This window comes from Cannabis sativa, chromosome 6 (genome assembly GCF_029168945.1).
Source record: "Cannabis sativa cultivar Pink pepper isolate KNU-18-1 chromosome 6, ASM2916894v1, whole genome shotgun sequence".
Lineage (NCBI taxonomy): Eukaryota > Viridiplantae > Streptophyta > Magnoliopsida > Rosales > Cannabaceae > Cannabis > Cannabis sativa.
Window position 1 is genome coordinate 70,431,919 of NC_083606.1, and position 6,000 is coordinate 70,437,918.

Below are 6,000 nucleotides of genomic sequence, written 5' to 3' on the forward strand. Positions count from 1 at the left end.
TTTCCTCTCTTTGGTAACTATGTATTATTATCTCCATTATTATTATTACTTCTACTACTCATAAGTACCACATCTTCATCATCATGATCAACTTTTTCCTCTCTTCCTAATTCAGTGGGAACAACATAAACAAAAGGTACTGAAAGGTCACGAGTCAATCCCGAAAGTGGCTCCAACGATTTGACCACACTACTCATTGTGGGTCGAGATTTGGGGTTGTGGCTCAAACACTGATGAGCCAATTGCAATTTTTATTCTCGTTAACCACGGTAAGGTTCCAGAATAACCTATAAATATAAATAATAGGTACGTATATATGTGTTAGAAAATTATATATAAAAAAAAAGGTAAATAAAAATACGAAAGAGAAAAAGGGAAAAGATATTTCACCTTTGAAAATATGGTTCTCTAAGCTTCTCCGAGGCATGAATTCATAGACAATAAGCCTATATATGTTCATCTTCGCAACAATAACCGATCAAGTTTACAAGATGAGGGTGCTTTAATTGCCCAAGAAAATAAAAACAAAACATCTATATATATATATATATATATATAAGCAATTTTGAATCACATAAAATAAACAATTGAATTGAATATTTTGGTGCATGATTTTATTATTAATTACCAGCCACTCCCGATGGCCTTGTTTGCCATCCAAATCGAGAACTTTAAGATTGAGCTTTCAAACCAGGCCTGACCTTGTCATCAAATAAACAGAGTACGTACCTTGTTGCTTTGAGCTTGAGTACGAGTTCGCCTTTTCCGAAGTCCGGTTGTAGAGGTCTCCAATTCATTTTTGTTACCAAGTTTCAATATTTCATATCCCTTTTCTCATCTCATCAATGTTGAAAAAGGATATGAAATATTGAAACTTCGTCACACAAAAATGTGTTATTCCAGCCATTACTGTTAATTACTGTTATTTATAATTAGGTTATATAGGATTATTAGGAAAAGAGATATTTATACGAAATCATTCAAAAAATTAGAATATATATTATGAGAAATTGGTCTACTACGTATAATACTTCCATATATTAAAAAAGATATTTTAAAATATATCACAAAAAAATCTAATATTTTGTAAATATCTTTAATTATACGGAAAGTTATAAATTATACATTGTACATTATTTTTAGAAATTTATGAAAATAGAGTAAAAAAATATCAAAAATTAACACAAACAGAAAATAAAATAAAGACCTAGAAAAATAAACAAAAACCCTGTAAACTTAATTATAAATAGAGATGACTTCACTTCCAGATTCTTTGACTTCAAGGCAGAGATGACTTCTTCTTCTAGAGTTATCTCTTTATTCTATACTTGATAAAATTCTTCATTTTCTAGCGACTGATGAACAGTTCATCTAAAGTACACCAACGATTATAATCATAATTTCATAATCACAATTATTAATTAAAATGCAAAACTACTAGCTATAATTGTCAATATATCTATAATGGGTTAGAAGGGTATGATACATAGATACTTTATTTTTTAAAAATAAAATAATAAAATAGTAAATATAAAAAAAATTATTTATTTATACACTTTAAAGTATATATATTTTTTTTGATAGAAAACTTCATCTCAATGAGCACATTAGACTCCTTTATATAGTGTTTAGATGATCACTCTTAGGATTCAAAATACCACCTCATTTCTCTCCCATAAATGAGTATTACATTTTGTAACAACTATATCATCATAATTTTGAAATCCTTAAACCAAATTGTGTAACAACCCTTTTATTACACTAATAATGCGTGATCAACACAAGAGTTACAAATGACAACAAATTGTAACTCCTCTCCAAGTTACTATGTAGGTTACAAAAATGTAAGTTAAATTATAGGTTACACATTTATTTACCATACACAGGCCCGGCCCTGGGCATAGGCGGGCTAGGCCTGTGCCTAGGGCCCACCCAGCCCAGGGGCCCAAATTTTTTTTTTCTTCTTTTAAAATTATACATTTTTTTTACCGATTTTGAAAAATACCACATTTTTTCTAACATAAGGGCCCAAATTTTTTTTTTCTCCTATGGCCCACTTTGTTTCAGGGCCGGCCCTGACCATACACTTACTATAAATTATTCACATAATATTATATATTACCACATTTTAATCTACATATTATTATATTAAAAATAATATAACAATCCCCCACTAGATTAAAATGTGTGACACACTTGTAACATTTATTTAATCAATCAAAATATTATATCAAAATATAACATTCCCCCACTTTGATTGACTAAATACACACTTTTAAGAAGTCTTGCTTAGGTGCATTAGATAAAATGTCTTTCGACTTGAATTTTATCTTAGTGTAATTACCACAAAGTTTGATGATATTTTGGTTGCCGTAGCATTGAACCACTATTCCTTTAATACAAATCGGTGATAACACACACACCCTTGCTAATGCTCACTTGAGAATGCATGTCTCGCTCTTGCACGGTTAATGGCCATGTGCAAAATAGTAAATATAAAAAAGTTTTTTTTTTTTATTTATACACTTTAAAGTATATATTTTTTTTTTTGTATTTTTACGAAATATATAGTGCAAACCACGGAGCAACCAACAGAGCAACTTAAATTGCAACCCAATTCAAACCACAATCCACATGATCGCAACCCACACAACAATCCATATTGCAACCAACGGAGCAATTCAAAACATAAAAATGAAAAAAAAATTAAAAAAAAATCATAAAAATAAAAAAAAAAATGAAAAGTGGTATATAAGATAATTTTACTATAAAAATAAGGATTATTTCACAAATACATAAAAATAACAAAAAAATTATTAAAATACGGTTGTACGAAATTTTAAATATTTTTACGATTTATATGATTTTATTTACGGTTTTTATATGTTATACTCTCATTAATTAGTTGTTAATTTTTGTTGTCTGTATGTGATTTTTTATTGTTGTTATGATGTTGTTTGGATGCAATTTTCCTATTACTTATATGTAATTTTCTTGTTATTTTTGTGTCTCAATAAAATTTCGTAAATATGTAAAAAATAATCTTTAAATATAAAAATGTAAAAAGTTTACAAAAAATAGTGCTTTATAATTAATCCTAAAAAAATAAGTCAAAAGTTTTATGCAGTTGTAGACCAAAATAAACCATGCATGACTCCAAATACATATGAATAGAAAAACTAAATTGAAAAGGGAAGAGGGATGATCAATTCAATAATCATGGTATAAATATTCTAATTATAACACTAATCCAAATGGTACTGGTCTAATATTTTGAGTTAGAGGGAGGTGCAGTGAAAACAGACTCGATCTCATGATCACCAGTAGAAATAGTGTTAATAAGTTTGAGGAGAACCTTCTGAAATTCCTCACCATCACTCCATTCATGAATTTTGGCCTTGATGAGAAGTGGGTCATTGGCAATTAATCTCCATAATAGGAAATTCTTCTTGGCATCACAAAATCACTCTCTTCCAGTTTCAAGCTTGGGCAATAGTCATCAGCTTTGAAAATGTTCTTGAACAGTTAGTTTAGGAAACACTAACAGGACTGTAATGAAATGAAATGGTTGATCAATTAAAACTGATCAAGTGTTCTGATATTTATATAACAAAGTTTTACAACCTAAAAACCAGGAGAAAACTAACAAAACAAGAAACAGAAAATATCTGATAAGTAACCAATAACAGACTTTGGGAAAGATAAAAACAGAACACTTGTAACAATAACGACGTCGACTCTGCTCTTTTCCTCTCTTTGGTAACTATGTATTATTATCTCCATTATTATTATTACTTCTACTACTCATAAGTACCACATCTTCATCATCATGATCAACTTTTTCCTCTCTTCCTAATTCAGTGGGAACGAACAACATAAACAAAAGGTACTGAAATGTCACGAGTCAAGCCCAAAAGTGGCTCCAACGATTTGACCACACTACTCATTGTGGGTCGAGATTTGGGGTTGTGGCTCAAACACTGATGAGCCAATTGCAATTTTTATTCTCGTTAACCACGGTAAGGTTCCAGAATAACCTATAAATATAAATAATAGGTACGTATATATGTGTTAGAAAATTATATATAAAAAAAAAGGTAAATAAAAATACGAAAGAGAAAAAGGGAAAAGATATTTCACCTTTGAAAATATGGTTCTCTAAGCTTCTCCGAGGCATGAATTCATAGACAATAAGCCTATATATGTTCATCTTCGCAACAATAACCGATCAAGTTTACAAGATGAGGGTGCTTTAATTGCCCAAGAAAATAAAAACAAAACATCTATATATATATATATATATATATAAGCAATTTTGAATCACATAAAATAAACAATTGAATTGAATATTTTGGTGCATGATTTTATTATTAATTACCAGCCAGTACTCCCGATGGCCTTGTTTGCCATCCAAATCGAGAACTTTAAGATTGAGCTTTCAAACCAGGCCTGACCTTGTCATCAAATAAACAGAGTACGTACCTTGTTGCTTTGAGCTTGAGTACGAGTTCGCCTTTTCCGAAGTCCGGTTGTAGAGGTCTCCAATTAATTTTTGTTACCAAGTTTCAAAATTTCCTAACCCTTTTCTCATCTCATCAATGTTGAAAAGGGATATGAAATATTGAAACTTCGTCACACAAAAATTTGTTATTCTTTTTTTCCAGCCATTACTGTTAATTACTGTTATTTATAATTAGGTTATATAGGATTATTAGGAAAAGAGATATTTATACGAAATCGTTCAAAAAATTAGAATATATATTATGAGAAATTGGTCTACTACGTACGTATAATACTTCCATATATTAAGAAAGATATTTTAAAATATATCACAAAAAAATCTAATATTTTGTAAATATCTTTAATTATACGGAAAGTTATAAATTATACATTGTACATTATTTTTAGAAATTTATGAAAACAGAGTAAAAAAATATCAAAAATTAACACAAACAGAAAATAAAATAAAGACCTAGAAAAATAAACAAAAACCCTGTAAACTTCACTTCCAGATCCTTTGACTTCAAGGCAGAGATGACTTTTTCTTCTAGAGTTATCTCTTTATTCTATACTTGATAAAATTCTTCATTTTCTAGCGATTGATGAACAGTTCATCTAAAGTACACTAACGATTATAAGCATAATTTCATAATCACAATTATTAATTAAAATGCAAAACTACTAGCTATCATTGTCAATATATCTATAATGGGTTAGAAGGGTATGATACATAGATACTTTATTTTTTAAAAATAAAATAATAAAATAGTAAATATAAAAAAAAAATTATTTTTTATACACTTTAAAGTATATATATATTTTTTTTTTGTATTTTTACGGAATATATGGTGCAAACCACGGAGCAACCAACAGAGCAACTTAAATTGCAACCCAATTCAAACCACAATCCACATCGCAACCCACACAACAATCCATATTGCAACTAACGGAGCAATCCAAAACATAAAAATGAAAAAAAAATCATAAAAATAAAAAAAAAAATGAAAAGTGGTATATAAGATAATTTTACTATAAAAATAAGGATTATTTTACAAATACATAATAATAACAAAAAAAATTATTACAATACAGTTGTACGAAATTTTAAATATTTTTACGATTTACATGATTTTATTTACGGTTTTTATATGTTATACTCTTGTTAATTAGTTGTTAATTTTTTGTTATCTGTATGTTATTTTTTATTGTTGTTATGATGTTGTTTGGATGCAATTTTCCTATTACTTTCATGTAGTTTTCTTGTTATTTTTGAGTCTCAATAAAAAATCGTAAAAATGTAAAAAATAATCTTTAAACATAAAAATGTAAAAAATTTACAAAAAATAGTACTTCATGTAATTAATCCTAAAAAAATAAGTCAAAAGTTTTATGCACTTGTAGCCCAAAATAGACCATGCATGATTCCAAATCCACATGAATGAAACAAATGAAAATAGAAAAACTAAATTAAAAAGGGGAGAGGGATGATCAACACCATTA

At 28.4% G+C, this 6,000-nt stretch overlaps 1 long non-coding RNA gene across 1 annotated transcript; it reads right to left on the minus strand.

Moving 5' to 3' along the window:
- Nucleotides 1-3,032: 3,032 nt before the first annotated feature.
- On the minus strand, nt 3,033-5,218 carry LOC115694750 (uncharacterized). Its single transcript, XR_009688659.1, has 2 exons — nt 4,141-5,218; nt 3,033-4,037 (listed from the first exon to the last, which is right to left on the minus strand). It is a non-coding gene; the product is annotated as an uncharacterized LOC115694750 (long non-coding RNA).
- Nucleotides 5,219-6,000: the final 782 nt, after the last annotated feature.